At 33.5% G+C, this 27,527-nt stretch overlaps 1 protein-coding gene across 1 annotated transcript in view; it reads left to right on the top strand.

Annotated features, from left to right (window-relative positions):
* The window catches only part of THSD7A (thrombospondin type 1 domain containing 7A), a 423,961-nt gene that overhangs the window by 151,791 nt on the left and 244,643 nt on the right, over nucleotides 1-27,527 (top strand). The window lies entirely within an intron of this gene.

The raw sequence follows: 27,527 nt of genomic DNA, 5'->3' as shown, positions 1-27,527 counted from the left end.
CTTCTGACTGCCATAGATTGTATTTTGTTATAAATAGGGATAGTATACATATGCTTTGAGGTACTTCAAAAACCCTATTTATTGTTTTAAGAGCTAATTTCTTTGCCTTCTTGAAATACCTTATATTAAAAAAATTTTTTAGTCTTTCATAAAAGACTGTGGAGGAAAGCAATAAAAGATGAATAACAAGACTTTATACTAGTGGTGAGTTCAAAGAGCAACAGTATAATAAAAGAAGTGCATAAAAAGTTTTTAGTTTTAATGGTGTCTAGAAGCAAAAAAGCCCAGAATGTAGGGTGACTTCAGTTTTTACCATAACATGTTACATTTCTTTTTTAAAGGAAATTTGTCATAATTCACTATTTAAAATCAAGGGAAACTATCAAAATTGAGAATAAGATTAAAATCCATCATCTTATGAGGCAGAAAAAAGTTGCTAATTGCATTTTGCAAATGTCATTCCAGTTATGTTTTTTTGTCCAACAAAATTGAGATTCTTATATAGTCTAATATATTATACTTTGACTTAATGTATATTGAAGAATTCTCATTTCATTACATTGATTTTCAAACATTAAGACCAATCTTGTCTTTTTGGAGGAGGAATTTCCAGTTGGTTATGATGTATTATCCTTTTGATGTATTGTTAGATTGGTTTTGTAAAAGTATTTTTTTATGTCTATGTTTATGAGAGAGATTGGTCTGTAATTTTCCTCACTTCTAATGTCTTTGTTAGGTGTTGAGATCAAGATTATTCTGACTCTATAAAATGAGCTGGTAATGATTCCCCTTCTCTCTGTGTTCTGGAATATTTTAGGAATCAACTTATCACAAAGATTTTTTTTGTTTTGTTTTTTGTTTTTTTACCTTGTATGTTTGGATGAGTTCACCAATAAAGCTGTCAGGGGCCGAGAATTTTCTTTGTGGGGATGTTTCACTGTGGATTGAATAGGTAGAACAATATGTATTTAAATTTTTTAATATTTCTTAATGTTTGTTTTGATCATTTTCGTGTTTTTCTAGAAATTTATTTCATTTAATTTTCATTTTTTTTGACTTAAGATTTGTCATAATACCCTCTTGTTTTTTAATATCCACAGAATCTCTAAGGATGTCTCCTTTTTTATTTTTAATATTAGTCATTTGTAAGTGTTCTCTTTTAAAATTTTTTCAGTCTTGTTTGAGGTCTATCAATATTATCAGTCTTTTTTTTTTTTTAATGGCTTTTCTCTATGGAATATCTGATTTCCATTTCATTAATGTCTGCTCTTACCCTTATTATTTTCTTCTTTCTGCTTCTTTGAGTTTATTAGTCTTTTCTCATTTCTACAGGTGAATACTTAGGTCATAGTTTGTACAATTTTTTTAAGTACTTGTAATTTAAGCACTTAAAATTATAAACTTTTCTCTAAGAATGAGTTTAGCTTTATCTCACAAATTTTGGTATCACATTTTTATTCTCATTTATCACAAAATAGTTTTTACTATCCATTGTGATTCTTTACTTGACCCATATGTCATTTAAATGCATATTGTTAATTTTCAAGCACTCAAGGAAAGTCTAATTATCTTTTTCCTATTGATTTGTAGCTTAATTCCACTGTGGTCAGAGAATATATTCTGTCTGATAATCAGTCTTTAGAGATTTGTTGAGATTTACTTTGAAGTCTGTATATGATCAATCTTGGCTAATGTTTTGTGCGTATTCAAAAGAAAGAGTATTTATTGTGCAGCTCTGGAGGCAAGGTTATATATGTGTCAATTATCTTGATTTTGTTAATATGTTCGAATCTTCTAAATTGCTAATGGTATTTTCTATAATTCTTCTATCAGTTAATAAGAGAAGTGTCTTAGGATCTTTTATTATAATTATAAATTTGAGTATTTCTCCTAATCCTATCAATTTTATCTTTATGTGTTTTGAGGCCAATGTTATTAGGTATATGAAAATTTTTGCATATTTTATTATTCTGATGGATCAATACTTTTATTATTATTAAATGTCTATCTTTGATGTGTCTTTTCTTAAAATATATTTTGTCTGATATTAATATATCTGTACCAGCTTTCTTTTGGTTAGTGTTTGCATGCTATAATTTGCTTTATCTTTTGACTATAACCCAATTTCCTTATATCTAAGACATTATTCTTATAAACAGCAAGAGTTGGGTTTCAGTTTTACATCCAGTCTGACCACCTTTATCTTTTATGTGGGGTATTTATTTAATTTACATTTGATGTAAATTTATGCATTTTGGTTTAACTGTACCACCTTACTGTTTTTCTCTTTTTTCCATTTCTTCTACATATTTTTTTCTCTTCTTTCTCTCATTAATTATTTTATCATCATTGTTTCTCCTCTTATAGCTCATTAATTATACATTGGATATTATTTCAGTGGCTTACACTTATATTCATTAAAGTCAACTCTAAATGAGTAATTCTATCTCATCCCAGAAAATTCAATGACCTTAAACTCTTCACCTTTGTTCACCCGTCTTCTATCCTTAACACTCTTAGTAATGTATTTTTCTGTTCTATATAAATGTAAACCCCACTAAGCATATCATCGTTTCATGCATTCAGTATTCACCTGGATTTAGCTTTTCAGTCTTTCTTTATTACTTCCTGAATGATTTCTTCTTGAATATTTTTTCTCCTGTTAACTTATTTGAATTTTAAAGATTTCTTGCATGTCCTATATGTTCTTTTTTTTCGAGCTTTGCATCATTTTAGATATTTTAATTCAATTATCTTCTATCTCATCGGCCCTCTTGATGCTAAACTTATGTTAAGTTCTTAATTTGGTTATTGTATTTTCCACTTCTAGTTTTTGCATTTAACTGTTTTAAAAATAGATTTCTGCTCTCTACTGATAAGTTCTTTGTTGTGTTTTCCACTTTCTAGAAAATATCAATCACAGTTACTTAAACATGAAGGTCTGATGACCCTGACATTATGGTTCTCCTATATTTTGGTATTGAAAGCAATTTTTGGCTGAATGCCAGTCATTGAAACTTTTTTTTTTTTCTTTTTAAAGATTTTTTGTTTGTTGTTTTTGTTTTGTTGGGAGTGGGGGCTCCGTAGAGTTGACATAATCTTCCAGATAAGATTTTTATATGCATCTGGTATTAGGTTATGGAAATATCACCTTAATCTAGGCTGAAATTCAGCTTCTAATCAGCTGAACTTAATCTTAAAAGCTTATCTTTTTTTTTCTTTTTCCTTTATCCACAAGTATAGCCTTTGGAAATTATAGCTGAGAGTTGAGTTGTTCCTGGTCAACCCTGGACATAATATTTTCTTCTTGGGTCCATAAAACTGCTCAAAGTTCTGCTCATAGTCTTTACCTCTTGCCCAAAGTTTAAGAAATGGAAAATACCTCAAGTGTACAAGTTGAGACAAATCTCAGACTACCTATTCTGCACTTCATTTTTGTCTGGGATATTCATTCTCCAAGTTCTTGCTATTATATTCATATTTCTCTGATGATTTCAAACAGATTTTTAAAAATTTAGTTAGCTTTTCTAATTGTTCTGATTGAAAAGGCTGGTCAGACACAGCAAGTATAAGAGTCGGGGACAGAAGATGTCTTTCTATGTTTTAAGAATTTGCACGTTTTTCTCAATTCTGGTTTTTCTTTTATTTTATATTTTACTCTTCTATACATATGTAATTTATCTTGTTATATAGTACCAGGAAGATATTTAACTTCTTTTGTCAAAGAGTCAGGAGTTCAATGTTATTTATTATTACTTTTATTCATATGTACTTATTATGTATTATTAATATAAAATGTCACCATTATATTTTACTTGCATATATATACTTCTGAATATTGTATTATGTTCTGCTGAACTATTCTTCAGTTCTTACTTGGCTGTCATTTTTTTTTTTTGACATCAAATTATGGCTTAATATAAAAGCAGGCAAGTCCCAGTAGCATTGCATGTATTCATAATGTTTATCTTAGCTACAGTTGATTGCAACAAAAGATGAAGTTTGGAATCATTTTCTCTTTCAAAATTTTTTATTAGAATTTTTATTTGATTTATGTTCAGCTGAATTTTCTGTTAGCCTTTGTTCTAATTGTAAGCGCATGAGTTTTTGTAAGCTTTATGTAAGCTAATCTTCTGAATAGATGGAACACTGCATGAGGGCAGCAGCTGCATTGCTTTTAAACATCATGGTATGTCCAGGTCTAGCACAGTACTAGCAGATGGTTGCTACTCATTATCTCTTTGTTGAAAGCATAAATGAATTTATGATTCATTACTGAAAAAATTGACTTTTATCCATATTCTTCACATCTAGGAGCACATGCCTCTCTATCTTGACTAATATAAAAGTCTCTTTCATAAATCGGTGTAAAATAATTAGCGATCTGTACTTTTCAAACGTTGATATACTTTCAGATTATCTAGGAGTCTTCTAAAAATGTAGATTCTGATTCAGTAGGTTTGGGCTAGGGTTTGCAGATTCTGAATTTCTAATAAGCTACCAGGCATTATTGATGTTCCTGTTCCCAGGGTCACACTCTGAGTGGAAAAGGTCTAGGTTCTTAGGTAGGACTTATGTGGAAATTTATGTTTTAACTGCATTAAGGTATTGTGTTCACTGCGGGAGGTTTGTCCTCACTAATGTAAAGAAGTGATAAATTTTTCTAATTAGACAGCTGAAATTTTATTCATTAAAATGTATTCATTAAACAAGTATTTATGTAGCAGCAATTAATATGTGATACACATTATCCTAAGCATTGGGGATAGAAAAATAACAAGACAGTATCTGCCTTCAAGGTACTCATATAGGGAGGAAAGACATAAACAAATAATTGCAAAACATTAAGTTCAGTAATGGAGATCTATTTGAGGGAAAATGGTGTAGAAGGCAAATGTGGCTAAAGCACAACACTGAGAGGGAACTAAATACAAGATAAACCTGGAAAGGGAGGTGCAGGTCAGATCCTGGTGGAATTTCTAGATAGTGCTAACAAGCTTTGGTTTAACCTAAGAGCAAAGAGAAGGTATCAAAGAGTTCTATGCAAGAAAATGACATGAACAGATCTGCATGTTGAAAAGCTCCCCCTGGCTACTCAGTGCGGAGAACAGAGGTGGGCCAAAGTGACTTGCACGGCTAGCACGTTTAGAACTCCAGGTGTGAGTATAGGTGGCTCTAGTGCCTTTAAGCACGTTAGTAAGCTCCTCTAATGTAATGGATAGCTACTGTAATAAATGGGATCTAAGTTACTCATGACCAGTCATTTACACAGTAAGGAAATCAGTGACAAATGGGTAATAACCAGAAGAGCTGGAGGTAAATGAAAGATGTTTGTTGTTGTTGTTTGCTTTTTAATTTGAGTAAGTTCAAAACCCAAAATATGTCCAATATTTTTGCTTTGGAAATACCTCCAAAGAGTACAGTTTAAGTCCTAAGAAATATACCTGTGCTTGATAAAATTCTCATTTTTTTTCTCACTCATCCTCTTAGGCATATAGCATTCTATTGAGTTCTGCTAAGAATCTTAAAATATTTTCCAGTGCATCTTACATGTGCTCATTTTCTTTTCAAGACAAGCAAAAATTACCATGTTTTCTAGGAGCTACAGAGAAGTCAGAGATAAAGGAATTCCCTCACCAGTAGCTTCTGCTTTATAATTCCTTATGTCATGAAAATTGCAAGATATCAAATAGCATAAGACTGGAATTTTTTTATGGCATAAGATTCTGAAAAACTGCTTATCCAGAGATAAAAAATTCAGCTGTTGGCAAAATGTGTTTAAAAACCCTCTAAGAGATGGAGATTTCCTGTGAGAGCTGTGAATCTCAAATCTTAGGGGTAGTGTTTGTCACATTGAGAAATCAGAATGCTTTGGAAGATAGCAATTATGAAAATGTAACACATCCTCAGAGAGACATCGTGACATTGAAGAAAATGCCATTGAAATAATGAGTCAACTATTAACACCATCAGGGTGAAAGAAGGCCTATGTGGGGAAAATAATTTGAATTCCATCACTTCTTGCAGTCATCTTCACAAGCATATTAACAAGTGACAAACAAATCTAAAATAAAATACACATGATAAACATGACTCCTTCTGATGACAACCTCAGGAAAAAAATAGAAAAGAAACCAGAATGTTAACAATGTTAAAGTTTACTAAGTTAAATCTCGTTTTCAGCAATCATGGGTGGCTCTTTCTTAAAAAGAAATACTCATGCTTTACGATTTAATTGCCTAATGTCCTTGAGGCTTGAATTAGCTGTTAGGCACAAATTTTCTTAAGCTGTGGTTTATTTTTCTCACCTATCAGCCCTGCAATTAATGAATTTTTGAGCTGAACTCACAGACTGCTGGTCCCCTGTTGATGCTGGCAGGGTGGCCATCCAATCTGGTGCTTAACTTTCATGACTGTCACGTTCTGAGGATACTCCATAGCTAGGATACTCTATTTTCTAGCCTCTGGATAATTCATACAGGATGTCAAGCTATTTGTTTTAATTCAGAATCTTTTCCTTCAAGGATTCCTAGAAACAGCCATCCTCTGCTAGCTCTTATAGCTCACCAAGTATATATTAAGGAGCAATCTCAATTATAATGTACTCTGGAAAGAACTTTCATATCAATTTACATTGGCAGTCTAGCAGTATAGTGGGAACTACAAAAGGAACATGACAAAGCTCCTGTCCTTGTGTGGTTTAAAATTTTTTCAGAGAAATAGGTTTGCGTGTGCAAAATACTTGACAAACAAAATATGACACTATAGCAAGAGGTCAGAACATGTGGGACAAGTAAGGTGAGAAATTCTTTTAAACGTACATATTGAGAGAAAAGAAAGAGCACAATTAAAGCAGATTATTGGAAGTTAGAATTTACCTATAGTAAGGTATTATAAGATATATTAAGCTAGGATTCATCTACGGAAAAGTTTCCAGTGCCTCCCCCACCTGGCCCCAAGCTCCCTTTCCTTTTCAGATCTGTGTTCCACTTGCTTATTTATTTATACAGTCTTCATTTCCTGGTTTTGTTCATGTTGTCCCCTATTCCTGGCACTCTCTACTCCCACGCTAGTATCTGTCCAACCTTATGTCCTGTGATTTCCATTTCTGCCTCTCCAACTCAAATCTCATTATTTCCATCAAGCTTTGAGTTCTCTAGTTGTAACATAATATCCTCCTTCTTTAGGCTTCCAATGAACTTATTTTTTCCTCTCTGACTGGATTACACAAAACTCACTCTACTACTTGAAAGCATTGAGTGTTAACTTGTGATATATGACAGGGAGCTGTGATTTAAAGCATGTCATTAAGGCTACTTTGCTAAAGTGTATGTCTTCTCATCCCTACACTTCAAAATAAAGGCAAAAGAACATTATATGAAATTTGCTACATGGCAGTTTTAACAATTGGGTCACATTGAACTTACCTTGGAATTTGTTGTGAATAATCAATAGTTAATTCTTTTTTTTCTCTATCATATTTTTTAAAGAAGATAACAGTGCTCCTTCATGTTTTCTATATTAAAAACTATTTTGAATCTTCCAATAATGACTTTTCAATAATGTGAAAGAAAATTCCATCAACCTCTGATTTCAGGTAATTTTTAACTCAAGAAATTCATGGGTAAATGAAAGAAATAATTCTGATTCCTTGGATTAGCTTAGATATATGGGTGCTTAAAATTCTAGGTATTCGTAATATTTATTAAATTAAATCGAATGGAATTGTTCAGTTAACCAAGTACATTATTAGTAGGAACAGGGACAGAGGTATTAAATAGATAGATTGGAACTCTCATGTTAAGAAGAACAGGTGATCTAAATCAATGCCCAGAGCCAAGGTGGATACCTCAAACAGATAAACATTAAAAATAAACTCTGCTGATATCCCTTCAAGATATTTATATATCAGTTCTTTTGGATAAATACACAAAAGTGGGATTGCTAGATTATATGGTAGTTCTATTTTTAATTTTTTTCAGGAACCACTATGCTGTTTTCCATAATGACTGAACCCATCTACATTTCCACCAACAGTGGTCCAATTTCTCCATATCATTATCAGCATTTGTTACCTTTTGTTTCTTAGATGCTAATCATCCTGACAGGTGTGAGGTGATATCTCGTTTTGGTTTGATTTGCACTTGCCTGATGATTAGTGACATTGGGCATCTTTTCGTATACCTGTTGGCCATTTATTTGTCGTCTCTGGAGGAATGGCAGCACTATCACAATAGCCAAGATGTGGAAAAAACCTGAATATCCATCAACAGATAAATGGATAAAGAAAATGTGGTACACAATGGACTTGTCTAAAATAGTCAAACTCATAGAAGCAGAGAGTAAAAATGCTGGTTTCCAGAGGCTGGGGGAGGGGAAAATGGGGAGCAAATATTAATCAATGGGCATAAAGTTTCAATACGTTCTAGAGATCTGCTGTACAATATTATACCTATAGTCAATAATGTATTGTACACTTAAAGAATTGAGAGTAGATCTCATGCTAAGTGTTCTTATCTCAAAAAAACAAAATTTTTAAAAATTAAAATTAACCTCTGGTAATGAACACAGTCTAGGTAATCCAAATGCAAGTTTCCTCTGTCCCTCTGGTGTGCCCTATTTAGTCTGGAGACCATCTGTGAACTGTGAGCCCCTATGACCTTTGTACTCTAGCAAATAATGAGCATTCAGTATAGAATGCTCAGAACATTTTTAGCACTAGAATTGCTTCCTATAATGAGAATTTAATTTATGAGTGTAATTTTGATTTAAATAATTCTCATTTCTCTCCACCAAAAGAATACTAAATTGATGCAGATAGATGTGTAAACCATTTGCTATGTAATTAGCCTTATTTCTTCATGGCATTATATGCACAGCATATCAAAGCATGCAAACATATATTATGAACATTTATCTTCAAATGTAACCTAAAAGTTATCAATTCTGGACTATGCAGTAGAATTACAGCCTTCTAAGAAGAAAAGTTAGGGGAGTGATAACTGAATGCATGACATCTCAAGAACCTGAGTCAGAGAGGGTTGCTGATTAAGGAATCTGGAAAAGCTCAGAGGTGAAATGTACCCCTAGTTCCTTGAGTCAGCCTCTGGATAAGGATTCATTGAAGAAATAGATATTCAGGGACAGAATTTTCGATATGTGCCTTTGTCCGTATGAGGCTGAGTTAGCCAAGCAATTGCCAAAAGAATGGCCATAGTGAGTAAGTTCACATAGCAGAGTATGAATCAAAAAAACTAAATCTCGACAGAATATTTGTGAGATGAGTTAACAGAGTTAAGAGGCTTGGATGAGACTCATCATGTTGAGCTGGATATGAGGTTATTACCTTTTTTATCTCAATTAGAATAAAAAACATATGGATGTGGTCAGGTATTTTGTTTTCTGTCCAGTCCGTTTTATTTACTAGTTTCCAGATTGCTGTATTGTATTATTGCACAACCTAATAATGCCACAGAAAAGTAACAAGCCTAATGATCAGACCAAAAGTCTTATTAGGAATAAGGGGAAAAAACAGAGATTAGTATTTAGTTTGGAGTCTTAAAATATTTGGAAAGCTATCAGGAAGAGTTTAGATTAGAATTCTTAGAGTGGAAAATTTTATAGGAATATTGCAAAGAAATCTCTAATAAAGCTGTCCACCACCAGAATTGGCAACTTTGCTAAACAATGAACTCTTGTCACCAGAAGCATTCCATCTGAGGCTAAAAGAACCTAAGAAAGATTGAAGAAAGATTGTAAATATTACAGGATCTCCATGGAATCACAGATTCCAAGATAATGATAATTTTTGTTTGTAAATTAGTGTATTATTTTTGGAGCCTCAGGCTACTTTGATAATTTACTAACTAGAGTTTGAGAAATAGAATCCCACTGTGAGCTATTCATCTGAATTGGGGTCTCCTATGGTGGAGTGTGAGTGGAAAGTCAGAGAACGTGAGCTGGGAAGTCAGGACATGTGGGTTCTGACCCAGGCTTGGATAATGACTGTGTAAGCTGCACTTAACTTCTGATGATCTGAAGATCCTGGCTATAAAATGTTGCACTGTTTATCACTATGGTGTCCTTCACTTTTAAGTTTTACAGTTTCCATGAATGTACAACTGTCAGCTCCCCTATTCTTAATCTAACCATCTGCCTTAGTTGATTCTCTGTCATACTCTTGGAACCAATTACTCAGTGAAGCCATGTGTATTAATGATGTGAATTCATTTCAATTGATATATATTATGTTTTTTAAATGCATCCTTACTGTGAATTTTCAATCAAGCAAAAGAAGTATTACATCTACATGTGTCTTAAAAAGACTTATTTTATGTCTTAAACTATATAATACACTGGTATTAATGTAATATGGTTTTTAAATTATAGTTATTTAATACTTTTGGAATTTGTCAGCCATGGAAATTTAACAAGCAAGGAGAAATTTATACCCAAACACAGAAATGTGTATAGAAACAAAAATCAGAAATGGATGTTTATTTCTGACTCCCTAATTTTTAATAAGATCTTAATGTTTTAGGCTAAAAAAAAACTTTCCCTGGTGAAAGATATACTGTCCACAGTTATTAAAAAACAATTAACAGAACTGTATGCATCTTCAACACTGCTTTATTGGTGACATTTCTTTGAAGATAAAACTGAATATCTGAATTTATTAAGAAAGGACATGAATTAGAAATACTCAACATTGATCAAATCCAGTTTTGGTTCTGCATTTTGTAATTTAATTTGGGGCTATCTTACATACGCCGTATTTTCCAAAATAAAATTGTTATATGAAAAATACTGATCAAATAATCTAATTCTTAAGAAATTTGTGCATGTTTATAGGTTATGTTTTATTATCAAAGTTGGGAAGATCCTCCTAAAAAATCAAGATATTCTTCAGTTCACTTTTTGGGAAACTGAAGCATATGCATTCAAATCTTTAATTACGTACTGATTATTTTTCCTAGCATCTTATAATTTTGAGCTCATGCTTAGCTTTTACAAAATTCGCTTAACTTTACCCATTATGGAAATAACAATCTAAGGTCTAGTAGATATTTCCAAGTTCCCATTGTTGCAAATTATTGCTCTAAACTATACACTCAAGTTCCTGGAATACACAAAGTTTGGAAAGATTAACCTGACTTCAGATGAAGTATTTTGTTAGCAGAAATCATTTGTATTTATAAAGTATATTTACAGATAATTTAAAATTACATTCATATACATATCAATTAGTGTGTTGAAAATTTAATGTTTCAGGTATTTGAATTGCTTCTAACTCTATATAATTACATGTAGTGTGATAGCAGTTATATGGAGATTATGAAAATATACAGCAGTGCATACAGGCATTGATTAAGGTAACCATGAAGGAAGGCTTTATAGTCTCTTGTAAAGAAGTCATACTTCTCAGTTTCCTAAATGTATAACTGTAGTCTTTTTAAGTAAGAAGGTAAAAAATAAATTTATTGTTATCTTAATAATTGCCTATAATGCAGTCCTGCCCCAGTGTGTGAAAGGAAGAAATTAACATTTTGTGTGTGTGAGCCTTATTAATTGTTATATCACGTTAGGGGGAAAATCTGCTTCAGTCCTGTTTTACTAGAGTGGTTTATTATATGCAGGGGAGTATTAAATCATAATATGTACCTAGAATGAGCTTTATAAAAAAGTAAAAGATATGTACATATTTGTTAACCAAAGTATGTGCAAAAAATGTCCTAAATAATCAAAGAATAAAATATGTTTCTAGATGGGTAATTAAAATAGCACAGATGTCAAAAGGTTGTTACTTCCATTCATTTTGATTTTCCATTTTGTGAAGATCATATACACAATCTCACATTACTGGTTAAAACTATATTATAATTATCAAGGTGTGCAGTTAACACTGTAACATCATCACAAGAACTTGGAATATATTATTTCTAATGATAACAATGTATTTAATATGCTAGGCACTAGACCTGAGATGATAATGGTGGCATTTCTGAGCTACTGTCTTTTTCAGTGTTTAATAAGACAAGGAAAAGTCTATTAGACCTATAATTGGCTCTTCCCTTTTTGCTTGAAGGTTTCAAATAAATTGCTTCTAGGCCTAAGGAATTTAAGAATTCCCCAAGGCTTTGAACTTGGCAATAACTTCCTAGAACCTTGGCACTGTGTTGCTATATCCAGAAGTTTCTCGAAGTTTCATAAGGTTATAGATTGAATATGAAAAGTGTTGGCTAAAGTTTGTTGTAGCATTATATGTTTTTTTTTATTGTGGTAAAATGTACATAATATAAAATTTGCCATTTTGCCATTTTTAATTGAGCAATTCAGTGACACTGAGCATATTCATATTGTTGTGCAGCCATTACCAGCAACCATCTCCAGAACAGTTCCATCAGCCCAAACAGAAACTGCACACTTCAAGCAATAATTCCGGATTCCCTCCTTCCTTTAGCCACTGGTAACATTCTGCCTTCTGTTTCTTTGAGTTTGGCCATGCCAGGTACCTCATCTGAGTGAGATCATACAATATTTGTCCTTTTGTGTCTGACTTAGGCTAGTTTTCAAGGCTCATCCATCTTATAGAGTGTATCAGAATTTTATTCTTTTTTAAGGATGAATAATAATCCATTTTATGTCTATACCATATTTTGTTTATTCTTCCATTTTCTGATGTTCCATCTTTTGTAGTGCTTTCTTACCTTGATACATGTCTCTTTTCTTGCCTGTCACAGCACTTAGCACATGATAGGCCCACACTAAATCTGTTGAATGAATAAATAAACATGATAAAAATTCAGGCATCTTCAGCCTTTAGCAATTTTGTCCTGGTATGTTGTTCATAGAAAGATAGATGCCTTTGCTTTGGCATTTTTAGAAGAAAAACAAAGAAACAAACAAAACCCTTCATTGTTTGCTAAGCATGAGATGCCACTTACATGCCATCTCAAGTGCCCATGGCTCCACCTCCACCTCCAGTCACTCCTGTTTCTTCCTGTTTTGCTCAGGTTTAACTAGATTCACGCAGATGAAGACTGACTGCAACTTACCAGCCTACTTTCCCAGAGCTTCTCTGACATTGTAGTGCCAGATGCCTGCAGAAACCCACTTAGCACTCATTTATGCACAACTTGAAATTGTGAGGGAGCTAATGACCATGGGGCCACTCTTGACCAATGGGGAACAGGGGCAAGAGGATGAATACTTTGCTAAGCTAGGCTGATATACAATAGCTTACTCCTGACCGTTGCTGAGACTCTGACTTTTTGATAGATTGAGATGATTTATAGGTAGGAAGGGAGGCATTTTGTTTTATGTTCTAGCATAACATCTTTGGAGGAATTACAGAACTTAGTGCCACATCAAACATTCAAAAGATACAGGAATCATGGTCCACATCATATTCCTGTCTAATTGACCTGTGTTTTTTCTAAAAAAGGTAAAACAAACCTGAATGGATCATAGAAGATGACAGCAAGCTGCTGTAAACTTAACAATGTGTTAGGCCCAATTGCAGCTGCTATGAAAGCTGTGGTGTTTAAACTACAACGAATCAACACAATGGCCCTTGGTATGCAGATACTTATGTAGCAAAGGTGTTTTCCTCAATTCTCATCAGTAAGAAGGATCAAAAGCTCTTTGCTTTTACTTGAGACTAAATAGCAGACACAATCACTCCCTCACCCTGGGGACAATTAACACTTCTGCCTTTTGTCAAAAAGGACATCACACTAGTCCACCCTATTCATGACATTACTAGTTGGTTTTGGTGACTAGGAAGTGATTATTTATTAGAGATATCCATATTAAAAAAAAGAACAGGTGGCACCCTCAACACTCTGACTAGAAATCTTAGTTAGATCACCCAGTTCATAAGGTGTATTTTCTTCCTTATTTATTTATTTATTTATTTATTTATTTATTTATTTATTTAATTGGCTGTGTTGGGTCTTTTTTTGCTGTGTGCAGGCTTTTTTTAGTTGTGCTGAGTGGGGGCTACTCTTCGTTGTGGTGCGTGGGCTCCTCATTGCCGTGGCTTCTCTTGCTGTGGAGCACGGGCTCTAGGCGCGTGGGCTTCAGTAGTTGCAGCACATGGGCTCAATAGTTGTGGCTCATGGGCCCTATAGCGTAGGCTCAATAGTTGTGGTGCACAGGCTTAGTTGCTCCATGGCATGTGGGATCTTCCTGGAGCAGGGATCCAACCCGTTTCTCCTGCATCGGCAGGTGGATTCTTAACCACTGCACCACCTAGGAAGCCCCATTAGGTGTATTTTCTCCTTTACATTGCTGTAAAGGGATGTACTGTATTGCTTAAACTTTCTGTCAGGATATAAGAATCCCCCTTCCTCAAATTTCCATAACATTCTCCTCACTTCCTTTTTATAAATTAATTTTTATTGGAGTATAGTTGATTTACAATGTTGTGTTAGTTTCTGCTGTGCAGCAAAGTGAATCAGTTATACATCTATTCACTCTTTTTTAGATTCTTTTCCCATATAGGTTATTACAGAATATTGAGTAGAGTTCCCTGCACTGTACAGTAGGTCCTTATTAGTTACCTATTTTATATATAGTAGTGTGTACATGTCAATCCCAATCTCCCAATTTATCCCTACCCCCCTTTCCCTATTGGTAACCATAAGTTTGTTTTCTATATCTGTGACTCTAGTTGTGTTCTGTAAATAAGTTCATTTGTACCATTTTTTTAGATTCCACATATAAGCGATATCATATGATATTTGTCTTTCTCTGACTTGCTTCACTTAGTATGATAATCTCTAGGTCCATCCATTTCACTACAAATGGCATTATTTCATTCTTTTTTATGGCTGAGTAATATTCCATTGTATATATGTACCACATCTTCTTTATCCATTCATCCGTTGATGGATATTTAGGTTGCTTCCATGGCTATTGTAAATAGTGCAGCAGTGAACATTGGGGTGCATGTATCTTTTCAGATTATGGTTTTCTCTGGGTATATGCCCAGTAGTGGGATTGCTGGATCATAGGATTGCTCAATTTTTAGTTTTTTTAAGAAACTTGCATACTGTTCTCCATGGTGGCTGTACCAATTTATCAATACATTCCCACCAATAGTGTAGGAGGGTTCCCTTTTCTCCATACCCTCTCTGGCATTTATTGTTTTTGATAATGGCCATTCTGACTGGTGTGAGGTGATACCTCACTGTAGTTTTAATTTGCATTTACCTAATAATTAGTGATATTGAGTATCTTTTCATGTGCATCTTGGCCATCTGTGTGTCTTCTTTGGAGATCTCACTCCTTTTTAAATTCTTACTGGCAGCTGCCATTAGGCTTCTTCTAACAGTCTTTTTTTAAAAAGCACCTTTGGCTTTTCTTAACACTTTCCTCATTGTCCTTCCAGCTCTGCCCACTGCCTGGTTGCAATATGGCACTCCCATAATTTTTTTTTTATTATTAAAAAATCTTATTGAAATATAGTTGTACAATATTATATATTACAGGAGTACAATGTAGTGATTCACAGTTTTTACAGGTTATATTCCACTTATAGTTATTATAAAGTATTGGCTGTATTCCCTGTGTTGTACAATATGTCCTTGTAGCTTATTTTATATGTGATTAAATGTTTGGTTCTGGCAGCATACCTCTTCCAGGACCATAGTCTGTGTTAGGTATCTATTGCCACATAACAAATTACCTCAAAATTTAGCTGGTTACAACCAATAAAATTTATTATCTCAGCTTCCATGTGTTAGAAATTTGGAAGCAGCTCAGCTGGGCAGTTCTGACTCTGGGTCTCTCATGAAGCTGTGGTCGAGCCCGGTCAGGCCTGCAGTTATCTGAAGGTTGACCAGTGCTGAAGGATCTGCTTCCAAGGAGATCAGGGGTCAACAGCCTTGCATGGAATCTAGCCTGAAGAAATCACCACTGATGCATGCACAATTTAAAAGATTAAGTCACATAAAAATGAAATCTTTTTGTGTGAGAAAAACACATTTCACAACTTTATCACCAATATTCCTCGTAATATTGATACTTAGCATATGGTTCAGATAGTGTTGTGAGATGATGGACGTTAATGACATGGTACATATTATGTTATGTTTCACAAATGGGAGAAATCAAGATTCAAAGAGGTTAAGTAATTTTCATAAGAGAGACCAAGTTGATAGGGCCTGAAAATAGATTACTATATTTGGCAACTGTGAAATCAGCTGTCCTAGTCACTGATTCATCATTCATTGTCTCATCAGATTTAAAGAGCTTGTTCTAATTTTTGTACATTTAATTTGATACTCATATAATTTCTTATTAAAGTTTAATTACTTATTGAAGATGAAAGCTCAGCTTGACTTCACAGTGATCTCTCCTTATCCACCAAACTGATTTGTCATTTGAGAGTTATATTTTAAATTAAAATTAAATTATATTAAACTCAAGTCAAAAAAGTTAGAGCACTCCTTTTTTTTCCCGTTAAAAAGAAAATTTAATCTATTTTAGGTCAGTGAATATTCAAAATTTAATTGTTTTTGTGTTCACAAATCACAGAGGGGTCTCTTAGAGTGCTTACTTATAATTGAATCAATTAATATAATATAGAATGGCTCAGTATGCTAGGCATTTGGATTACTAATCTGTGAGATTATTTCAAGACAGACATTTAAGATCACGTGTTTGCTTCTATGCACAGCAAAGATCCTTTGAAATGACCAAAATGAATACAAACTAAGCAAAATTGTTTTTTAGTGTTGGAAGAGGAAGGATACTATCAATTCTTCATAAGCTTTGCGGTCTTTTGCAGGCTACAATACACAGAGGATTGGATTGAAAGGAATAAAGACTATCTGTATAGTTAACATAGTCAAAAGATGGACCCTCTGAGGAAATATGCACATAAGATTCCCCCAATAGAAACCCAAATTTGGAAAAATAGTTTGTAGATATCAGGAAAAAAATGTATATTCATAAATAACTGTTTGGAGGGCAAACTGGTACATTTGGGTGGACACATTTACGATACTAGATATATCAAAAGCTTGAAAATTTGCAAAACTTTTGATGAAATTACCTAACCAATATATAACAATTGGTGTTTATTGTAACATTCTGTATAGTGTTGGAAACAATTTTTTAAAAGACCTAAATTTTCGCAAATAGAATGTCAACTAGATAAATCATGGTAAATTGATACAACATGCCATACAACCATAGTATAGATGTAATTATGCAAATATAAAGAGCATATGAGATTAACTGTCTAGTAGGGTCAGTCTGTGTGTGTGTGTGTATGTGTATATATACCTGAGTGCCCCAACCCCGCCATCTATTAAAATGGGGTTACTATTATAGCATATTGTGAAGTTAAAAAGCAAATTATAAAATCACTTATAGGATAACCTTAAGTTTATTTAAATATATTTTTAATTGCCTAATAGGATGGCAGCAAAATATGAGGACTAGTTACCTTTAGTTTATGGGATTTATGAAGAATTTTCTTTCCTGATAATTAGCAGTTATTTCTAGGGTTTTTTTTTTTTCTATACTGATTTGCCCAAGTAAAACAAATAGAACTTTTTAAAAATTCTGTGACTTGTATATTTCAAAATAGGATACTGTGCAGCATTCATTAGACAGAATTTTGTATATTACTAAGCTGTTTGTGTGCTCCTTGATCTTCGTAAACTAGGACATGCTGTTCCGTAACCAAATCCAGGAGGGAAAATGCACCATCTCATTTGAAGGATGCAAACATATTTATTCAAACAAGAAACTGGCTCATTTGAGAGTTTTATAGCAAACAAGGACAGAAAGTAGTTTGCATAAATTTCTCATGCTCCCTTTATAGTGTTTATCTTTTATAAGACTCTTTGGAACAGTTGCTAGCCACCTGTCAATAATGTGGCCTTTTATAGACTCAACCTTTTATTGTTCTCATGCCCTTGACATATAAAAAACAATCTTAGAAGGAGTCAGTGTTGAATATGGTGGGCAACATACTAATTTTAAATTTAAAAGACTCTCTTTTGTAGACTGAAATAAAGAGAGTTTTGAATGACATGAAGAGAATAGGCATGTTATGAAATCCTCTTTAGCAGGAATAAAAATACATTTATTATTTTATCAACATTTTTGGAAATTTAGTTAAGAATTATATTTAAAGCACTAGCTAGTGGAAAACTAAGCCAAGTAGCATTCATTTAAAGTTGTAACAATTTTGCATAATTTTGTATCACTTCCAAGTGAAAATATTTGTATTGTGAGTCTAACAATTACATAAATATTTTGTATATGTAAACAGTTGTTTTAACTTCTTTTTAGTGGAATAAGGCATCCAGTATTTTTTTCTCAATTTACATAAAATCTGTCAAGCTAAGTGTTCTACATATATTTATTGACCTACATCCTAGAAGTGCTTTGCATGATAGTGAATGAACTCAATCCTACAAATCTGTATGCAGGAAAACATTTCCATTCATAAGGGGATATTATCCAAACCCGTAAGTAGAAAGCTGCCTATCTTTTGTTTTGCACGATTAGATTCCAAGCTTTCTTTATATAATCATGAACAAGAACAATAAATGAAGCAAGTTTCAAACCAGTGGAAATTCTTTATATTCTTGTTAAAAAAACAAACATCCTGATACACACACACACACACACACACACACACACTCACACAGGCACACACACACAACCTTTCCTACAGCACTATTTCCCACTCAGTAATATGAGATATGGGGCTACAATTTAGTATTTATGCAGACACATATGAATTAAATATCACATTCTCATATTGTGCTTGGGAGGTGACTTCATGTTTTCCTTGATAGAGTTTTCATATTGTGCTTTCAGATTGCACTCTAAAATATTTGTACTTCTTGAAACATGGTAGCTAATTGTGCTGACAATTCTTAGCCGCCAAGAGCAATTTTAGATGTGGTCTCCTTTCTGTTCAATGTGTGATTATGTGAAGACTAGTTGGAGGACAGAACTAGACAGCCCTTCATCAGGTGTACAGTGGTGAAGATCTGATTTTTCAAGAGGACTGTTAATTGGACACAAGTGCAATACCCAAGGTGCAATGTAAAAATAAGATACCAGATAAGATAGCTTGCAAAATGAATGAATTTTCTTTACCTTCAATTGTGATTGTACTGCCACCTCTACTTTCACTGGTGCCTTCATGCATTTTGTTTTCCTTTAGCCTAGTGAGTATTTTTATAGATCTCTAGAATTTTCTTAGGATATCCTATCTTCAGGTTCTCAATGTAAATATGCTTGGAATAAAATAAACCCAACAATGTTATCTATAACTAGCTAGTTAATAGGAATATATGATAATACTTTTGGAATGCAAATTGAATTGAATTTGTATATAGAATGTATGCTTTTTCTAGTTATCTAAGTCTGCTTTAGAAATGCTTACTCATTATCAATGTATATGGAATGTGTATAATTTTTCTTGAACTCAATTTCTTTCTTTCTGTTGGCATTGATATCAACCACGTAATGCCTTGGATAATAAAGTCTACAAACTAAACTCTCTCTTTTCTGAACAAAATAATAGGAAATTCATCAAAATCCAGCCACGAAAATTAAAAGACATGATCAAACCAGATGTTGCAGAAGATAGGCAAAGTTCTGTTCTTAAGGGGCCGTAGAGTCAGTCTAATGTGATAAACAGATGTTGGCAGACTATTATTTAAGAAACTAATTGGAATTGTGGTAAGCATGATGTGAGAGACATGGGAAGTGTGCTAAGAGTGTGTTAGAAGGGATCTTTCCCTAATTTGATGTCGATAAACCATGAGTAATTTTCTTTTTTTCACTTTTTCTTTAAAAAGAGTTTTATTGAGATATAATTGACATACAATAAACTGCATATATTTAAAGTGTACAATTTAATATATTTTTCTTATTATCTATTTTATACATATGAGTGTACACACATCAATCTCAATCTCCCAATTCATCTCACCACCACCCCGCTTTCCCCTGTTGGTGTCCATATATTTGTTCTTTACATCTGTGTTTCTATTTCTGCCTTGCAAAGGTTCATCTGTATTATGTTGTCTAGATTCCACATATATGTGTTAATATACAATATTTGTTTTTCTCTTTCTGAGTTATTTCACTCTGTATGACAGTCTCTAGGTCCATCCATGTCTCTACAAATGACCCAATTTCATTCCTTTTTACAGCTGAGTAATATTCCATTGTATATATGTACCACATCTTCTTTATCCATTTGTTTCTCGATGGACATTTAGGTTGCTTCCATGACCTGACTATTGTAAATAGTGCTACAATGAATAATAGGGTGCATGTGTCTTTTTATTTAACTGTTTATTGAAATATAATTGCCTTACACTGTGCCAGTTCTTGCTGTACAACAAAGTGAATCAGCTGCATCCATACATATATCCCCATATCCCCTCCCTTCTGTGACTCCTTCTTACCCTCCCCATCCCAGACCTCTAAGTCATCACCCATCATCAAGTTGATCTCCCTGTGTTATGCAGCAGCTTCCCACTAGCTATCTATTTTACATTTGGTAGTGTATATACGTCAGTGCTACTGTCTCACTTCATCCTAGCTTCCCCTGGGCCCCCGACCCCATGTCCTGAAGTCTGTTCTCTACATCTGCATCTTTATTCTTGCCCTGTCACTGGGTTCATCAGTACCATCTTTTTAGATTTCTTCCATGTCCTGGCTATTGTAAATAGTGCTGCAATGTGTCTTTTTGAGTTATACTTTTCTGTGGGTAAATGCCCAGTAGTGGGATTGCTGGGTCATATGGTAATTCTATTTTTAGTTTTTTAAGGAAACTCCATACTCTCTATCATAGTGGCTTATCAATTTACATTCCCACCAACAGTGCAAGAGCATTCCCTTTTCTCCACACCCTCTTCAGCATTTATAGTTTGTAGATTTTCTGATGATGCCTCTTCTAACCAGTGTGAGGTGATACCTCATTATAGTTTTGACTTTCATTTCTCTAATAATTAGTGATGTTGAACAGCTTTTCATGTGCCTCTTGGCCATTTCTTTGGAGAAATGTCTATTTAGGTCTTCCATCCATTTTTTATTGGGTTGTTTGTTTTCTTGTCATTGAGCTGCATGAGCTTTTTATATATTTTGGAGGTTAATTCTTTGCCCATCGATTCATTTGCAATTATTTTCTCCAACTCTGAGGGTGGTCTTTTTATCTTGTTTATACTTTCCTTTGCTGTGCAAAAGCCTTTAAGTTTCATTAGATCCCACTTATTTATTTTTTGTTTTAATTTCCATTACTCTAGGAGATGTGTCAAAAAAGATCTCACTGAGAGTTATGTCAAAGAGTGTTCTTCCTTTGTTTTCCCTCAAAGAGTTTTATAGTGTCCAGTCTTACATTTTGGTCATTAATCCATTTTGAGTTTATTTCTTTGTATGGTTTTAGAGAGTGTTCTAATTTAATTCTTTTACATGTAGCTATCCAGTTTTCCCAGCACCACTTATCGAAGAGACTGTTTTTATATCCTTGCCTCCTTTGGCATAGATGATTGACCATAGTTGTGTGGCTTTATCTCCGGGCTTTCTATCCTGTTCCATTCATCTATATTTCTGTCTTTGTGCCAGTACCATATTGTCTTGATTACTGTAGCTTTGTAGTATAGTCTGAAGTCAGGGAGTCTGATTCCTCCAGCTGCATTTTTTTTTTTTTTTTCTTTCTCAAGATTGCTTTGGCTATTCAGGGTGTTTTGTGTCTCCATACAAATTTTAAGATTTTTTGTTCTAGTTCTGTAAAAACTGCCATTGGTAATTTGATAGAGATTGCATTGAATCTGTAGATTGCTTTGGGTAGTGTAGTCATTTTCACAATACTGATTCTTCCACTCCAAGAACATGGTATATCTCACCACCTGTTTGTGTCATCTTTGATTTCTTTCATCAGTATCTTATAGTTTTCTGCATACAGGTTTTTTGCCTCCTTAGGTAGGTTTATTCCTGGGTACTTTATTCTTTTTGTTGCAATGGTGGAAGGGATTGTTTCCTTAATTCCTCCTTATGGTCTTTTGTTGTTAGTATGTAGACATGCAAGTGATTTCTGCGCATTAATTTTTTATCTTGCAACTTTAACAAATTCTTTGATTAACTCTAGTAGTTTTCTGCTGACATCTATAGGATTTTCTATATATATAGTATCATGTCATCTGCAAAGTGACAGTTTTACTTCTTCTTATCCAATTTGTATTGCTTTTATTTCTTTTTCTTCTCTTATTGCCATGGCTAGAACTTCCAAAACTATGTTGAATAGTAGTGGCAAGAGTAGACATCTTTATCTTGTTCCTGATCTTAGAGTAAATGGTTTCGGTTTTTCACCATTGAGAATGATGTTTGCTGTGGGTTTGTCATATATGGCCTTTATTATGTTGAGGTAGCTTCCTTCTATGCCCACTTTCTGGAGAGCTTTTATCATAAATCGGTGTTGAATTTTGTCAAAAGCTTTTCCTGCATCTATTGAGATGATTGTATGGTTTTTATTCTTCAATTTGTTAATATAGTGTATCACATTGATTGATTGGCATGTATTGAAGAATCCTTGCATCTCTGGGATAAATCCCAGTTGATCATGGTGTATGATCCTTTTAATGTGCTGTTGGATTCTGTTTGCTAGTATTTTGTTGAGGATTTTTGCACCTATATCCATCAGTGATATTGGTCTGTAATTTTCTTTCTTTGTAGTATCTTTTTCTGGTTTTGGTGTCAGGGTAATGGTGGCCTCATAGAATGAGTTTGGGAGTGTTCCTTCCTCTGAAATTTTTTGGAAGAGTTTGAGAAGGATAAGTGTTAGCTCTTCTTTAGATGTTTCATAGAATTCACCTGTGAAGCCATCTAGTCCTGGACTTCTGTTTGTTGGAAAATTTTAAATCATGGTTTCATTACTTGTGATTGGTCTGTTCAGATTTTCTATTTCTTCCTGGTTCATTCTTGGAAGCTTATATCTTTCTAAGAATTTGTGCATTTCTTCTGGGTTGCCCATTTTATTGGCATATAGATGCTTGTAGTAGTCTCATATGATGCTTTGTATTTATTTCTGTGGTGTCCATTGGAGCATCTCCTTTTTCATTTCTAATTTTATTGATTTGAGTCCTCTCCCTCTTTTTCTTGATGAGTTTGGCTAAAGGTTTATCAATTTTGTTTATCTTCTCAAAGGACCAGCTTTTAGTTTTACTGATATTTGCTATTATTTTCTTTGTTTCTATTTTATTTCTGCTCTGATCTTTATGATTTCTTTCCTTTTGCTAACTTTCAGTTTTCTTTGTTCTTTCTTTAGTTCCTTTAGGTGTAAGATTAGATTGTTTATTTGAGATTTTTCTTGTTTCTTGAGGTAGGATTGTATTGCTATAAACTTCCCTCTTAGAACTGCTTTTGCTGCATCCCATAGGTTTTGGGTCATCATGTTTTCATTGTCATTTGTCTCTAAGTATTTTTTGATTTCCTCTTTGATTTATTCCATAATCTCTTGGTTATTTAGCAGTGTATTGTTCAGCCTCCGTGTGTTTGTGTTTTTTTAATTTTTTTCCTGAAATATATTTCTAATCTCATAGCATTGTGGTTGGAAAAGATGCTTGATATGATTTCAGTTTTCTTAAATTTACTAAGGCTTGATTTGTGACCTAAGATGTGATCTGTCTTGGAGACTGTTTTATTTGCACTTGAAAAAAAAGTGTAATCTGCTGTTTTTGGATGGAATGTCCTATCAGTATCAATTAAGTCTGTGTGATCTATTGTGTCATTTATAGCTTATGTTTCCCTATTAATTTTCTGTCTGGATGATCTGTCCATTGGTGTAAGTGAGGTGTTAAAGTCCCCCATTATTATTGTATTACTGTCAATTTCCTCTTTTGTAGCTGTTAGCATTTGCCTTATATATCGAGGTGCGCCTATGTTTGTTGCATATATATTTATAATTTTTATATCCTCTTCTTGGATTGATCCCTTGATCATTATGTAGTGTCCTTCCTTGTCTCTTGTAGCATTCTTTATTTAGAAGTCTATTTTATCTGAGTATTGCTACTCCAGCTTTCTTTTGGTTACCATTTGCATGGAATATATTTTTCCATCCCCTCACTTTCAGTCTGTATGTGTCCCTAGGTCTGAGGTGGATCTCTTGTAGACAGCATATATACAGGCCTTGTTTTTGCATCCATTCAGCCAGTCTGTGTCTTTTGGTTGGAGCATTTAATCCATTCACATTTTAGGTAATTATTGATATGTATGTTCCTATTACCATTTTTTAAAATTGTTTTGGGTTTGTTTTTGTAGGTCCTTTTCTTCTCTTCTCTTTCCCACTCAGAGAAGTTCCTTTAGCACTGATTGTAGAGTTGGTTTGGTGGTGCTGAATTCTCTTAGCTTTTGTTTGTCTGTAAAGCTTTTGATTTCTGCATTGAATCTAAATGAAATCCTTGCTAGGTAGAGTATTCTTGGTTTTAGGTTCTTCCCTTTCATCACTTAAATATATCATGCCACTACCTTCTGGCTTACAGAGTTTCTGCTGAGAAATCAACCGTTAACCTTATGGGAGTTCCCTTGTATATTATTTGTCATCTTTCCCTTGTTGTTTTTAATAATTTTTCTTTAACTTTAATATTTATCAGTTTGATGACTTTGTGTCTTGATGTGTTTCTCCTTCAGTTTATCCTGCCTGGGACTCACTGTACTTCCTGGACTTGGGTAGCTATTTCCTTTCCCATGTTAGGGAAGTTTTCAGCTATAATCGCTTCAAATATTTTATTGGGTCCTTTCTCTCTCTTTTCTCCTTGTGGGACCACTATAATGCGACTGTTGGTGCATTTAATGTTGTCCCAGAGGTCTCTTAGGCTGTCTTCATTTCTCTTCATTATTTTTTCTTTATTCTGTTCCACAGCAGTGATTTCCACCATTCTGTCTTCCAGGTCATTTATCCATTCTTCTGCCTCAGTTATTCTGCTATTGGTTCCTTCTCATGTATTTTTCATTTTGGTTATTGTATTGCTTATCTCTATTTCTTCTTTAATTCTTCTAGGTCCTTGTTAAACATTTCTTGCATATTCTCAATCTTTGCCTCCATTCTTTTTCTGAGGTCCTGGATCATCTCCACCATCATTATTCTGAATTCTTTTTCTGGAAGATTGCCTATCTCCACTTCATTTAGTTGTTTTTCCGGGGTTTTGTCTTGTTCCTTCATTTGTTACACAGTCCTCTGCCTTTTCATTTTGTCTATTTTTCTGTGATTGTGGTTCTTGTTCCACAGGCTGCAGGATTGCAGTTCTTGCTTATTCTGTCTGCTCTCTGGTGGATGAGGCTGTTTAAGAGGTTTGTGCAAGCTTCCTGAGGGGAGGGACTCACGAATCATTTTCAAAGTAACCATCATTCACTTTTATTTTTTAAGAAATGTAGAAGGAAACCTGGTGTTTTTGCTAAAATTTGGTTTGTAAGAGTTTAATATCTTCACCCATCCTTATTTTGTCTAGGGTAACTTTTATACTTAATAGTTAACTACTGTTCTGCTTCATAGTTTTAGAGGGTTTGTTTTTTTGTATGTGTGTTTTCCTTACTCAGTGATAACACACAGACTAAAGTCAGTTCACATTTTGTAGACTCAAATTTCTGTAATAAAATGTTAATTTTCACAAATTAATTGAAAGACACCCATTAATAGTAGTACAACCTACCTAGAAAGTACAATTAAGTATTTTTAGTGCCAAATTTATAATTTTTCTGTAATTTTTTTTTTGTTATTACTTGGGGGATAAAAGGCTGTCTTCTTAATAATCTTAATTTGATTCATCAGGTTAATTTCATAATTAATATCAAAGATTGGAAGACAATAAAATATCAAGAAATTCTCCTCAATTACACCTGGGTTTTATACTTTGAGTTAATGTAAGACACTTAGATTTTGAAATTTAGACTTAATGGAATATAGCTTACTCCTAATTTGATGGTCCAAACTACATGTATCTTTATATGCTGTGTTTAGGGTGGAAAATAAAGATTATTGTTCAGGTATGGGGAAAAGGAATAAATAGCAAAGATGTATGGAATTAACTACAATTTTATACATATTACTATGTCCCCTTGAGAAGGATCCCATGTTCTGATTCCCATGCTGGATATTTAGGTCATCTGTGAGAGCAACAAAAGATTTTTGAATATATGTTTTCCTTTGACATGTTAAAAGTAAGATTAAAATATTATCAGGTATTCCGTGTTTATAGATGTAACAAACTCCCTGACTTTCTTAGCTTGTAAAGTTTTGCCGCCAGCACTTTGGGAAGACTGTTTCCCTAAATGTATTTTAAGTCCTGTATAACTCTCTACATATGCATATGAACTTCATAAAGTGATGATATGGGTATGCCAAATATGCAATTCTTATTTTCACGCAACTATGATTAGTTAGCACAGTATTTTCAGTCAATCTCTTTTCTATTTACAACTCCATTATTCCATTTGTAATGAAGTTAACATCTTTGAGTTGTAAACAGCTTTCTAGTTAAACAAAATTAAATGTTTAAATATAAGTAAATTCTTCATATTTCATTCTTTGTAGTTTAATCATCTTGTATAGGAATATCTAAGTCTCAAGCTCTAAAATCTAGGGTAAATCATAAAAATAAAAGTCAGAACTTGAATCTGAAATCCAAGATGGTTTTGTTCTTCATTCAAGATGTGAACCTGGCAAGTCCCGTCCTCTCCTTGTCACTTGTTTTTCCTCAACCATAGAGTGAATCTGTTGGCCTAGTTTAGTGGTTTTTACTTTGCTGTGACAGAAACCTCTTCTCAGACAAAATCTATGTATAATCTCAACACGTATAAAAATAAATAATAATAATGGAGCTTTCCTTAAGGAAGCAGCAATGAGGAAGGAGGGCAGTATGGTGGGACTGAGTGACCCTAAAGCCCGACCCTGTATGCTGCACATCTCCTTCTCACACAGCCTATTGAAGATGGCTCTAGTCTACATCACATAATTCCTCAAATGCCAGGGACCGCATTTTGAAAATCATGTAATTATATGAGTATTAAATTTCTTTAAAATTCCAAAATAATGCAATCTCAGTTACATAAATTCATATTTGTCTTTTAAAGCCCTGAGAATCCTATTATCTACCTTAAATAAAAAGAAATGATATATGCAAATATGTTTTAGTCTGCGTTAAGAAAGATCCTAAGGTAAAAAGCCCATATTTCATATTAAAGCTGCTGACTTATATATTCCATAAAATTACTCTATAGTGCCAAGTAGTTGATATTTAGGAAATGAATAAATTGATAAAACTCGAAGTACCTCTTTAACAGGCAGAAAACTCCAAAAATCTTTTTGTTAAATTTTAGTTCTCTTACACATCTTTACATTTCACTGCAGAGATGAGAAAAATTATTATTATTATTATTATTATTATTTATTATTATTATTATTATTATTTGGTAAATTTAAAGGCAAATTGTGCTAAAATGAAAAATTCTTCACTTCCTAGCTTTGGTTACCAGAAAGTAAACACCTC

This window comes from Hippopotamus amphibius, chromosome 4, assembly GCF_030028045.1.
Source record: "Hippopotamus amphibius kiboko isolate mHipAmp2 chromosome 4, mHipAmp2.hap2, whole genome shotgun sequence".
In the NCBI taxonomy this organism is placed as follows: Eukaryota; Metazoa; Chordata; class Mammalia; order Artiodactyla; family Hippopotamidae; genus Hippopotamus; species Hippopotamus amphibius.
The sequence above is the reverse complement of the archived record's forward strand: the minus strand, read 5'-3'. Positions and strand labels throughout refer to the sequence as shown.